The following is a 14,557-nucleotide window of genomic DNA, read 5'->3' on the forward strand; positions in this document are numbered from 1 at the left end:
TAATAAAAGTAAAAAGTCATCTTACAGTAAGAAGGCTGGTAGGGAAAAAGGGGTTAAGTTCCGCTGTGCGTAAAACAAGATAAAGTGGGTGTTTTTGCTCATGTTGAGGTGAGAGAATAAGATAGGTAGGGTTGGGGTTTAAGAAGTCAGGTTTGAGACAGGTTGGAGATAGTGAAATAACGGAGAGAGATTTTATCGGCGCACGTGTATACTCTAGGTACGGGCAAAATGAATGCCGATGCTCAAAATGTATAAACATTTTGACCCCTTACTTTACTTAAAAATTCACCAAAAATCAGAAAATTAACTAATTTTAATGAAATTTTCAGTATTTATCAAATAATGATCGCGAAATATAATGAACCCATTATTTTTTATTTAAATCTTAGTGGAAATGTATTATTTTGTTTAAACAAAAAGTACCTTTATTAAAGTTATAATTTTCAGTAGGAAATAAAAAACGCAAGAATTTATTTTTGCTTTTTTTATATAAATAAAGCATCGTAATTTGTAACAATAAAAATAAAATAAATAATTTTTATAGGAACATTATGAAAAAACCCCCTAAAGTCCGTATTAATGAATTCGATATAACTTGAAGAAAAATGAATTTCTCGAACTACCGATGTTACCATTGAATTAAGCATTGTTTATTTAACATTTTCACACCAAAAATGATAATTGCAAAAAATATTTCTACTTTTTTTTAAATTACAGGTTTCGCATAATTTTTATATGCAAGATTTTAATAATTTCCTTGCTCACAAGAATGTGAAACTTTCGGCGTAACATATTTGTTATATAATATTGAACAATGATTAAAAAATAATTTAAAAACAGAAACATAGAAAAAGAATTAAATTAAAAAATGGAATAATTTATACAAACGTTCAGAATAGGAATGTACGGATGCACGTCTGGGGAAAAAATTATCACACTCCTGCTTCCGTTTTAATTACATGACGTCATTTTCACAGGCTTTCGACTGGGTTAAATTTTGGGTCTCTGTATATTCGGTGTTCAAAAAAACTTTAGTTTATTGCGTTTTGCGAACGGCAGACTCACTAGGTTTTTGGCTAATTAATGTTTTGTACAAACAAGGTGTTTTTTTTTATTCAATATCTTAGGACTTTACTTTACTAATTATCTTTGAAATAGACCCAGAAAACTAATATTTATCTTTTAAAGGATTTAAAAATTAATTTATTTAACTTTGAATTTTAGCTGAATTGAGTAGCGAGCCGTGAAAACATTTTTCATAAAATTTTTTTTAACGTGTACAAATATTTTTTTCCTTTTGGAAATTAAGTTTAGTCCTTAATCTTTCAAATACAATCAAAAAGTAGTCGGACCTCCCCCCCCCCAAAAAAAAATTATGATAAATCGGCTTTCAAAACTAGGTCCTCCCATCGTTGTCCCCCCATTTTTGCCCGTACCTAGTATACTAGCTGGCCGTTTTAAAATGTAAGTGAACTAGTGTATATTATTTAAGTTAAAGAGTGGGCGTGACTAAAGATAAGAACCTCAAATTATACATACATATATATATATATATATATATATATATATATATATATATATATATATAATCATACAACATCTAAAAGCATGTGCGATACCCTGCCCTCATCAGTCGCCAACAAGGATGATAACACAGTTTCGGGAGCTTAAGACAGTACTGACACTACTTATACTACCAAACAGCTTTTGCCACTGGGCAGGCTATTAAAAACAACGACAACAACAATAACAACAACAAAAAAGCAAATCAACAAGGAGAAATTATAACGTCTGAAGTCTTTTCGCTCTCGACCAAATACAGCTTGACGCATATTGAACTGTATTCTTAAGACGATCAGAGGCAACTTTCAGATTGCAGCCCATGATTCCTATATTTGTAAGAAACGAAATGACTGAGTGTACTAAAAATACACGGCAACCAACCTCAACAGGACTCACATAGCATATCCAACCTTTTTTCCACGTAGTCGGCACGCAGTGTCTCATATCGTTTTTTTTTCCGTTCGTGTGCCTTCTCCTGATTTTCTTCCCAGGGGATTGTCAATTCTCTAAGAAGGACGCTTTTCTTGGAATCGGACCATGCTACAATGTTTGGCCGCTGTTCTGTTTGTAGAGGTGTCTTGGGATCCATAAAGTTTTTTTTCCAGTCATTAGCTCCACTCAGCAGCTTCACATTAGAAGTTTTCTCCTGCCTCACAGTGCATTCACCTTCTTTGTGAAACTGAATTATGGGTTCCTTGACTGTAATAGGTTGCTGGTTTGCTGTCTCACACTGTGTTTTTAACAATTCCATAATTATTTTCAACACCTTGTTATGTCGCCATGTGTACGTCTGAAATGGTTGTGAGCATGTAGATAGTACATAGGGCAAGGTACTCCGATCATGTTTACACAAAGAACACAGGTCTGAATCAGTATATCCCTCACAATTTTAGATTGGTCGCATTTAGCAGAAGATCATATGTAGAACGAAGAAGAAATTATATTGTTAGTGGCTCCATTGCAATTAAGAATTTCCTCGATAATTTGATTAGTTCGATGTCATTCCAATTTGTCCATGCACATTGTTTGGCCTGAGTGATAGCAATGGCTGTTTCTTGTTCTTCTTCAAATATCCTGACCTCTTGGATCACCATGTCTCTTTTCCTTTTTGGACCCGCTTTGGAGACTACTTTGCTGCTTGTTCTGGCGAGTCCAGCTTTATTGGTTTAAGCGATGCCTATTATGTCCTTAATTTGTAGACTACATTCCGCCTCCTGTGTGGTTTTAATGGCCGACCATTTTGTCCCTGATTTTATTCCTGGATATGCCTTTTTAATAATGTCGTCGGCTGCGTCCCTCATCATCATATAGAGTCTCACTTTCCTAATTTTAAACTCTTCCACTAGTGAAGATATTGAGAGCTGTAGGTTTCCAGAAGTGATATATAAAGCTATTTTTGAAAAACAACGAGGAACTCCAAGCCACTTACGCAGGTATGTATTACAAAACTGTTGAATGCGTTTAACAGGAGATACTGCAATCTCATCCATTTGTAAGGGCCACAGGTAGCAAACTAGGTTGGTAACACCACACCTTCATCCTTCCGGGTAGGTAAGTTCCGTCGCGTATACTCACCGACCGTCTTAAAATCTAAGTGAACTAGTGTATATTATTTAAGTTAAGGGTGGGTGTGACTGAAGATAACAAACTCAAATTATATATATATATATATATATATATATATATATATATATATATATATATATATATATAAACAATGTGTATTTATGTGTGTGTGTGTTGTCATTAAACTGATCGTTTATTCTGTCAACGAACCAGTTCACTGATTCATACATATTCATAAGCAGAGTTAGTAATATAAGCAATTATGACAAAGATGGATTGCTTTAGACTTTTCAATCGGGGAAAAAATTTAAATGAGAAAAACGAAAGAGCTAAAACTTATTAAACCTTATTTTCAATAGATTGCAAATGGCGTACTGAAAATAGACGACCAGCATGATTGTCATCAGTATAGATCATAAAATCGGCAAGCTGGGTTCAAGCCCATCGGGATCTTTTGCGTCTACTTCAACATTAATATTGTTGATAAGGATATGTACTATCTTTAGGCATTACATAATTAAACTCGGAAAGGCTGATGTATCGCAAAACACTAGAAACCACACATTTTCTTGGAATATGAGTAAATAACTGCACTTCTTCTCACAAAGAAGCATGGCAGGTTATTTTATGTGGATAATTCAACTTCCCCGTTGGGTCACTATGGGAGAATTAAAAAGGTAGCTTATCCCCCCCCCCCCAAAAAAAACGGACTGCTTTTAATTACTCTTGTTTTGGCCCAAAAGTAAGTAAGGCCTAAATCTGCAATGACTCCCCCCCCATAAAGCAACCCCCCCCCAAAAAAAACTGAACTTAACCTAGCCTGGTTCAAACCAAAATAAAATCGAGGGCGCGTGCAATATTCCTTACACTATTCGATACGTTTTTAACATTGGAAATCTATTTCCAACAACGCGTTCTTTTATGTTGATGCTGTTTTGGGGAAGTGGCGGTGGCTAAGTAGTTAATAACACAGACTGACAACCTGAATGTGCCAAGACCGAATCCATTTCACCCAGAATGTTGGCAACGTACACGTGGTTTTTTCCCGTAAGTACTCGATGTCTATGTAGAAAAAATTCTAACTATAAAAGTATCATAGAAACCAATGTCAGAAAGAGAATCATCTGATTCATAGAAAATGATTGAATGAATGATGCTATTTTCTACGCAGATAATGTTATTAAACAAGCGATTATTTAGTCCACGTGTCTGGATATAAGTAAAGAATATCAGAAAATGAAAATTCATGTACAAATTTCATTTTTCAGCTCGTGATATTCTTGGATTTGTATCTTACTCCACGGACTAAATAATCGGTTGTTTATTAATGTTATATGCGCAAACGATACTATCAACAAAAAATCAGCTTAATACATAGCATCATTACACTATGCACATTATGTTTCGTCATGCCACGTTGTAGTACTTGACCGATCTAGTGTATTTTAAAGTGCATTCGGGAATGGAGCCTATTTAAAGAGTTTTGGAGGAGTATGTAGTTAATCGTTTGTTATTATTGCTCGCAGATTCACTTTGAATTGGAAGAATATCATCTATGGGTCAAAGAGACTTTTGTTTTTACACTTTTTTTACACCCAAAAAAGACGTTGCCACTTGGACTTGAGATCATGGCAACAAACGACTATGTATAAAGTTGAGCAGCGAGATGTTTGTTTACATTATATTTAAACATCTACATCTTAGTAATACGGCATAATCATGCTGACATACCGATTCTCGTTAGCTCACCGAAATTAAGTTACATTGACCCTGGACAGCGCTAAAATGGGTAACCATTTGATATAAAATAGGTGCTGTTATGTTTTCTTAAGCCTGGAGAGGGATAGACACCGCCATGTTTATCTTGTCCATGACAAGCTTCATGAAATGCTGCATCATCTCAACAAAGCCGGCGGCGCGGGGGGGGGGGGTTTAAAGGACTCTCAAATCTTGGATCTCGGATATTAGTATTGTCAGTAGAGCAAGAAAAAGGGAGGAAATTTAAAAGCCTAGCAGTCCGAGTATAAGGACTCTAGAGGAAAGAGGTGGAGTTTTGCTGATTGTCCAGCACTCCACACTAAACTGCCTCTGACACCTTTGGATAAGTTGCTTGCCTCTACCAAACTCCATCACATCGAAATCCACTTTTTCCAGTCTTGTCATCATTTTTTTCTGCCTGCCCTTTTATTAATCCTATCAACTATGAAAATTCCCCTGACCATCCTGGGGCCCTGTCGGTGGGGCATTAGAATACGCCGACTGCCCCCCCCCTGCAGAGGGTAAAAGTCCCTCAATGGGGGTCCTGGATATGACCTTAAACTATATCCAGTGGTGAGGCCCCAGCTTGTGGGCTTTGGGGAGTGTGGAGCCACCCTTTAATTATCATTGCTCCCAGGTCCACTCTGACCCGGAGTGGTAGTACCTGTTAGGGTCCCAACTATGGGTTGAATAGAAACCGACGTGAAAACAACAAATATATTCTATAAAAAAACTTTTTTTTCTTCAAAATCTTTGGATTCGGCATTAAATAACCCGAAAAGGGTTGATATGCCGTAAAACAAAAACAACCAACCAACCATCCTGGAAATGATCCGAAACTGCATCCAGTGATATATCCCAATTTGGGGGCTTTGAGGAGTATGAAATCACCTCTTAGTTACCACTTTTCCAGGTCTAGTCTGACCCGAAGAGGTCGTTTCTGTCATAGACCCATCTGTGGATTAAGTAGAAAAAGAATACACGCTTACTAAAAAAAAAAAAAAAAAAAAAATTGTGTCAAGATAAAATAGATTCAAATACGAATAAGGCTGAACCAAGTCTAGTTCTCTCAAAACAAACCAAAACGAGAGTGACTGTTGATATGTATAGAATATAACAACCACTCAACCAACCAATATTGGTCCTTAAGCAATGTTGAACACAGTAAATACTAAGATGGGTGACTACTTGGGAATGTCGTGTACTATAAGAAATCTTATCCTGTTGTCTTCTTAGTAACTTCGTTTGTTTGATTGTCTGCAAGACATTGCACATCTGTTTTGCTTTTAATCAGCTTAATGTAGACCCATTCACCAGATCAACGACAATTCCCATGTTATTTTGGGAACGACACCGTCCTGGAGTAATGGATATATAGCCTCATCAACATGTGCACTCTGCAAACATAAAACAAACTTGGAGTTCATAACCAGTGGTGTCTATACGTTTGACATGATGCTGCTGCTGATGGTGATATACTTTGTATGTTTTGGTAAAATTTTAACTCATCGTACTAGTCCAGATAGATCCATGGTGCAACAGATAAAGTAGTAGTCATCTATCAGATCAATGAAAACATATTTCCGTAGAATAAATAAAGAGTTCAGTTCAGAAGTCTACACACATTTCCAAGTTCAGCATATAAGTTACCGAGTTCGATAAGACCCCCACCCCTGAAGAAGGGTGGAAGTTAAATACACCCAATATAAGAAAAGCAGTTCTAATCACCCAAACATTAAAACTCATCAATTCTCGCTGGAAAAATTCCGAAAAAAGTTTATTATATAGCGAAGACAAGTGTGTCATTTGAAGCCATCTTCATTTTTCGTCGCACACTTTTGTTTTCTGATAATGAAAAAAACAATATAAATTCATTTATTCATACTTCGTGTATGTAATTTTATATATATACTCCAATTTGTATCAAATCTCAAACTGGTCTGTAACCAAAAAATAACGTTAAGAAACTTGTTTTAGTGCGATTGACGCGAAAAGAACACCAAGTGAATTGTTTCTGAACTTTCGAGATGAGCATTGATTATTCGTATTATTTGGATTCATCGGACTATTGTTCTCATATGTAGTCTTATTCGACTAACTTGGGAATCTATATAATATTTCGAACAGAACCCTTTATATATAATCAGTAGGATAAACATGCTCTCTGCCATGACCAGAAAGAAGTCCTAAGCAATTCACAATAGTATTTTAGTGTTGAGGATTGAACCTTTAACCCCCAGAAGAGTGTAACTTGCAACTGAATTTTACCAAGTACTATATCCACTATGTCACGGGTCCTTGAAGAAGTTAAGGGTTTTCATCAATCGAAACGTTGTGCGAATGACACGCAATATAAGAACAGTAGCCCGAATAATCGCAATACTACAAACCACGTGAATTGTTGTTTGGAAAAGAAATAAATTAGAAGTGATACCCTTCCTATTACTTTCAAACACAATTATATTCAATGTTGGCCTTTTACACAAGAGACATGAACTTACGCCACCATCAACTAAATTGTTCGGATAACCTCGACAATTTCCGTTACTCGTTCGTTTCGTTGAATTAAACAAATAATCAACTTGGTATATATATATATATATATATATATATATATATATATATATATATATATATATATATATATCAAGTTGATTATTTGTTTAATTCATATATATATATATATATTCATATATATTCATATACATACATATATATATATTCATATATATATTCATATTCATATATATATTCATATACATATATATATATTCATATATATATATTCATATATATATTCATATATATTTATATATATATATATAGTATTTTGAACGATTATTACGTCGAAATAGAAATGAATCGCAAGCGATGAGTGACGTGTCAACAAATAACTGTTTAATTAAGATTCTGCCAGGAAAAGATTATCCGATAAATATTTATTGGTCAAAATTGATATTCACTCTTAAAGATTATATGATAGTGTATGCGTAACTGGAAACCGTAATTCGTATTCATCAGTAAGGTAAACATATACGATGCGGATTGTTTATTCAAGTACATAAATGCATGTAACGTTACACATGTAGACATTTCGGGACCCAACACGTTGTATAGATTCTGCGTCGCATGAAACAGAAGACAAGTAATAACGAACTTTTTTCGTGTTGTAACAATGGCATTTATTACGGGGAGCTTTTTCCTGAATAAATAGTGATCGTATTCCTTCTTTATGACCTCTGTCCTCTCGAACGGTCTCTGGAGTGCGCTCTCTAAAGTGATCTTTGTTTTTGCATACATTTTTTATAGTCCTTTCCTCCATACCGTGACGTCATTTTGCACACGGGTTGACAATTGCATGCGCGCATCCGCGATCTATTAAAAAAAAACTGTTTTGCTTCTCCTCTGCTTAATATAATTCCATTCATTGGATCAAAAGCACTGCCCAAGTTAGTTGGCAATGACACCACCCTGGGACAATGGATATATAGCTTCACAGACATGAGCACTCTGACGTGACGTCATTTTGCACACGGGTTGGCAATTGCATGCGCGCATCCGCGATCTATTAAAAAAACTGTTTTGCTTCTCCTCTGCTTAATATAAATCCATTCATTGGATCAAAAGAACTGCCCAAGTTAGTTGGCAATGACACCACCCTGGGACAATGGATATATAGCTTCACAGACATGAGCACTCTGACGTGACGTCATTTTGCACACGGGTTGGCAATTGCATGCGCGCATCCGCGATCTATTAAAAAAACTGTTTTGCTTCTCCTCTGCTTAATATAAATCCATTCATTGGATCAAAAGAACTGCCCAAGTTAGTTGGCAATGACACCACCCTGGGACAATGGATATATAGCTTCACAGACATGAGCACTCTGACGTGACGTCATTTTGCACACGGGTTGGCAATTGCATGCGCGCATCCGCGATCTATTAAAAAAACTGTTTTGCTTCTCCTCTGCTTAATATAATTCCATTCATTGGATCAAAAGCACTGCCCAAGTTAGTTGGCAATGACACCACCCTGGGACAATGGATATATAGCTTCACAGACATGAGCACTCTGACGTGACGTCATTTTGCACACGGGTTGACAATTGCATGCGCGCATCCGCGATCTATTAAAAAAACTGTTTTGCTTCTCCTCTGCTTAATATAAATCCATTCATTGGATCAAAAGAACTGCCCAAGTTAGTTGGCAATGACACCACCCTGGGACAATGGATATATAGCTTCACAGACATGAGCACTCTGACGTGACGTCATTTTGCACACGGGTTGGCAATTGCATGCGCGCATCCGCGATCTATTAAAAAAACTGTTTTGCTTCTCCTCTGCTTAATATAAATCCATTCATTGGATCAAAAGAACTGCCCAAGTTAGTTGGCAATGACACCACCCTGGGACAATGGATATATAGCTTCACAGACATGAGCACTCTGACGTGACGTCATTTTGCACACGGGTTGGCAATTGCATGCGCGCATCCGCGATCTATTAAAAAAACTGTTTTGCTTCTCCTCTGCTTAATATAATTCCATTCATTGGATCAAAAGCACTGCCCAAGTTAGTTGGCAATGACACCACCCTGGGACAATGGATATATAGCTTCACAGACATGAGCACTCTGACGTGACGTCATTTTGCACACGGGTTGGCAATTGCATGCGCGCATCCGCGATCTATTAAAAAAACTGTTTTGCTTCTCCTCTGCTTAATATAAATCCATTCATTGGATCAAAAGAACTGCCCAAGTTAGTTGGCAATGACACCACCCTGGGACAATGGATATATAGCTTCACAGACATGAGCACTCTGACGTGACGTCATTTTGCACACGGGTTGGCAATTGCATGCGCGCATCCGCGATCTATTAAAAAAACTGTTTTGCTTCTCCTCTGCTTAATATAATTCCATTCATTGGATCAAAAGCACTGCCCAAGTTAGTTGGCAATGACACCACCCTGGGACAATGGATATATAGCTTCACAGACATGAGCACTCTGACGTGACGTCATTTTGCACACGGGTTGACAATTGCATGCGCGCATCCGCGATCTATTAAAAAAACTGTTTTGCTTCTCCTCTGCTTAATATAAATCCATTCATTGGATCAAAAGCACTGCCCAAGTTAGTTGGCAATGACACCACCCTGGGACAATGGATATATAGCTTCACAGACATGAGCACTCTGACGTGACGTCATTTTGCACACGGGTTGGCAATTGCATGCGCGCATCCGCGATCTATTAAAAAAACTGTTTTGCTTCTCCTCTGCTTAATATAAATCCATTCATTGGATCAAAAGAACTGCCCAAGTTAGTTGGCAATGACACCACCCTGGGACAATGGATATATAGCTTCACAGACATGAGCACTCTGACGTGACGTCATTTTGCACACGGGTTGGCAATTGCATGCGCGCATCCGCGATCTATTAAAAAAACTGTTTTGCTTCTCCTCTGCTTAATATAAATCCATTCATTGGATCAAAAGAACTGCCCAAGTTAGTTGGCAATGACACCCCCCTGGGACAATGGATATATAGCTTCACAGACATGAGCACTCTGACGTGACGTCATTTTGCACATGGGTTGGCAATTGCATGCGCGCATCCGCGATCTATTAAACAAACTGTTTTGCTTCTCCTCTGCTTCATATAAATCCATTCATTGGATCAAAAGCACTGCCCAAGTTAGTTGGCAATGACACCACCCTGGGACAATGGATATATAGCTTCACAGACATGAGCACTCTGACGTGACGTCATTTTGCACACGGGTTGGCAATTGCATGCGCGCATCCGCGATCTATTAAAAAAACTGTTTTGCTTCTCCTCTGCTTAATATAAATCCATTCATTGGATCAAAAGAACTGCCCAAGTTAGTTGGCAATGACACCACCCTGGGACAATGGATATATAGCTTCACAGACATGAGCACTCTGACGTGACGTCATTTTGCACATGGGTTGGCAATTGCATGCGCGCATCCGCGATCTATTAAACAAACTGTTTTGCTTCTCCTCTGCTTCATATAAATCCATTCATTGGATCAAAAGCACTGCCCAAGTTAGTTGGCAATGACACCACCCTGGGACAATGGATATATAGCTTCACAGACATGAGCACTCTGACGTGACGTCATTTTGCACACGGGTTGGCAATTGCATGCGCGCATCCGCGATCTATTAAACAAACTGTTTTGCTTCTCCTCTGCTTCATATAAATCCATTCATTGGATCAAAAGCACTGCCCAAGTTAGTTGGCAATGACACCGCCCTGGGACAATGGATATATAGCTTCACTGACATGAGCATTCTGCAAGCACAAAAAGAACTTAGAGTTTACAATAAGTAAATATTTAAGTAATAGAAAATAACAATAAATAAGCTAGTATCATACTAGTGCAATAGCAATATCTTCTTTGATACAAGGTTCCATGCTGTGATTGTGAGCCACTTGAGATTTAGAAAATCAATCTTATTATTTGGATTCATCGGACTACTGTTCTCATCTTGAGTGTGATTTTCACAATATTTCGGTCGATGTAACCTCCGACTTTCTTCACGTGTATCTTGTCGAACTCGGGAATGTTTCTGTGAACTCGCGAATTTGGAGTTCTTGATTTACTTCACGACGGTAGCATGCTCTTGTTCCGTCAACCAGGACTGGATAGAGGTCCTAAGTAATTCGCAATTGTGTTTTTTTCGGTCGCCCATACTGAGGATTGAACTTTCAACCTTCAGGAGAATATCACTTTTTACAATTGATTAATTTACCAAATTCTCTAACCACTGTGCTGCGTGTCCTTGCGGAAAGTAATATGCTTCTGAAGAAACGATGGGGTGTGCGTCAGTGATAAAAGTTGAAAATAATAACCCGAGTATCGATTGTCGTTCCTCAGGAAATCTCATTGTCGCTTTGCAGAACCGTGAGCCAAGACTAACCGACGGAAGAGCTATGTTCTCCGCCCCTCTTTATGGCCTGAATAGCCTCTAGAAAGGTGTTCTTAGTCTCGTAGGTTCAATCCTTGGCTAGGGAAAGGTGCTAATCTAGCCGCACTGAGGAGTTGTGATACTGTATGTTGATGACTATATATTTTTTAACACATATGATATATATATATATATATATATATATATATATATATATATACACACACACATATATATATATATTTATTATATGTTAAAAAACGCGCACGCACACACTCGCAATAAACATTACATAAAAGATCACTAGAGACGAAAACAAACACGTAAATGTATACAATGTTATATACACGACTATACTGTCGTTGTAGTCCTCGTTTAAATACACCTATTATAAATACACCTATTATATATAAATTAAGACGATTTTTCAATAGTGTTTAGTTTTACAACTCAATCTAAGTTATCCGGAACTTACAGGCGTAACAGTTGCCCCTCAAATTATTTTAAGCAAAACTAAGTACTTTTGTCTTGTGCGCGCCGGATTTCCGTAAATGTTGGCTCGGGTTAGACTAGTATCTAACATAAATCACGGGAATATGTCAAGCTCTGATCAAGTTGATCAGTCAATTAAAAAGCGATAATAAACGCACGTCAAAGTGAAGCATGCGACTTTTAATAAATTGGAAGAAAAAATAGTTTTTAATCACTCACTAATTTAATCAGTCCAATACTAGCAAAATACGAACATTAAACGCTAACACTAACTCTTACCCTAAATCTTAACGCTAAAAGTTAGTTTTTAATCACGTACAAATTTAATCAACGCTAACCCTACCCTAAAGCTTAACCATAAACTCTAAACTCTGAAAAAAAATTGTTTTTAATGACGTACAAATTTAATCAGTCAAACTCTAACCTTAGTAATAAGTGTCAACTATTTTCCTAAAAATTCTTACATATTTCGAAAAGGATCCCATCTAAAAAAAAATGAAGCAAAAATAAATTCTGAAGTTTTGCTTACAATAAAGATTAAAAACTAAACTTACAAAAAAATTTAATTGTCTTTGTAAGAAAATAAATTTAATTTGTTTGTAAAGAAAAAAACTTTTCTATTTATTTTAAATAAAAAATAAATGAATATTAATTACTGAAATTTATAGTAAGTTGATATATTTTATTTTATTGTTTTTTTTTTAAATTATATTTTTCATTGTAATTAGTATCCAATAATCAACATTTGACATCAATTACGAAATCAAGTAGCCCCAATATCTTTATTAGAACTAACTGTGGTATATTATACGAAATAGGAAAAGACTTGCACAATCGTTAGAGGATTCTCTTTATATTTCTTTGTTGAATAATTTTGCTTACACATCTTGTAGAATTTCCCCTCGCAGGTTGGCCTACCAATGATGACTCCAAAAACACATAAAGAAGTTATATCGCTCACTTTATTTTGATGCTGTAAAGTTGTCTCATCCTTTTCTCTATACTGTCGGGGTTTAGAGATATGTCGTCGCTGTTCAATCCGAAGTGTCTATAACGTTTTTTTTTTAGTTCCATAGCTATTCATTTGTTGGTTGCTCTACGTACCAACTAAGTCAAGAAATCAGATTTGTTTATTTTAAAAACTTTACATTTGTGTTTGCATTTTATTATTGGTGTATGCATTTCAGTATTTGTGGTTGCATTTCATTATTTGTGTTTGCATTTCATTATTGAAGGTTGAATTTCATTAATTATGTTTGCATTTCATTATTTGTGTTTGCGTTTCATTAATTGTGTTCGTACTGCATTATTTGTGTTTGCATTTAATTATTTGTGTTTGCGTTTATTATTTGAATTTGCATTACATAATAAATATTTGCATTTCGTTACTGGTGATTGCATTTCATCATTTGTGTTTGCATTTCATTATTTGTGTTTGCATTTCAATATTTGTGGTTGCGTTTCATTATTGGTGTTTGCCTTTAATTATTGGTATTTGCATTTCATTATTAGTGTTTGAGCTTCATTATTTGTGTTTCCATTTCATTATTTTTGTTTGCGTTTCATTATTTGTGTTTGCATTTCATAATTAATGTTTATGTTTAATTATTGGTGTTTGCGTTTCATTATTTTTGTTTGCATTTCATTATTGGTATTTGCATTTCATTATTGGTGGTTGCGTTTATTATTTGCGTATGCATTTCATAATTAATATTTGCATTTAATTATTGGTGATTGCATTTCATTATTTGTGTTTGATTTTCATTATTTGTGTTTGCGTTCATTATTTTTGTTTGCATTTAATTATTTGTGTTTGCATTTCATTATTTGTGTTTTTGTTCATTATTTGCGTATGCATTTCATAATTAATATTTGCATTTAATTATTGGTGATTGCATTTCATTACTTGTGTTTACATTTGATTATTGGTGATTGCATTTCATTATTTATGTTTGCATTTCATTATTTGTATTCGCATTTCATTATTTATGTTTGTGTTTCATTATTCTTGTTTTCCTTACAATATTGGTGTTTGCATTTCATTATTTAAGTTTGCATTTCATTATTTAAGTTTGCATTTTATTAATTATGTTTGCATTTAATTATTGGTGTCTGCATTTCATTATTTATGTTTGCATTTCATAATTTTTGTTTGCATTTCAATATTGGTGTTTGCATTTCATTATTTGTGTTGGCATTTAATTATTTGTGTTTGCATTTCATTATTTTTA

Source organism: Euprymna scolopes, chromosome 17, assembly GCF_053919585.1.
Source record: "Euprymna scolopes isolate OS-2025 chromosome 17, ASM5391958v1, whole genome shotgun sequence".
NCBI lineage: Eukaryota > Metazoa > Mollusca > Cephalopoda > Sepiida > Sepiolidae > Euprymna > Euprymna scolopes.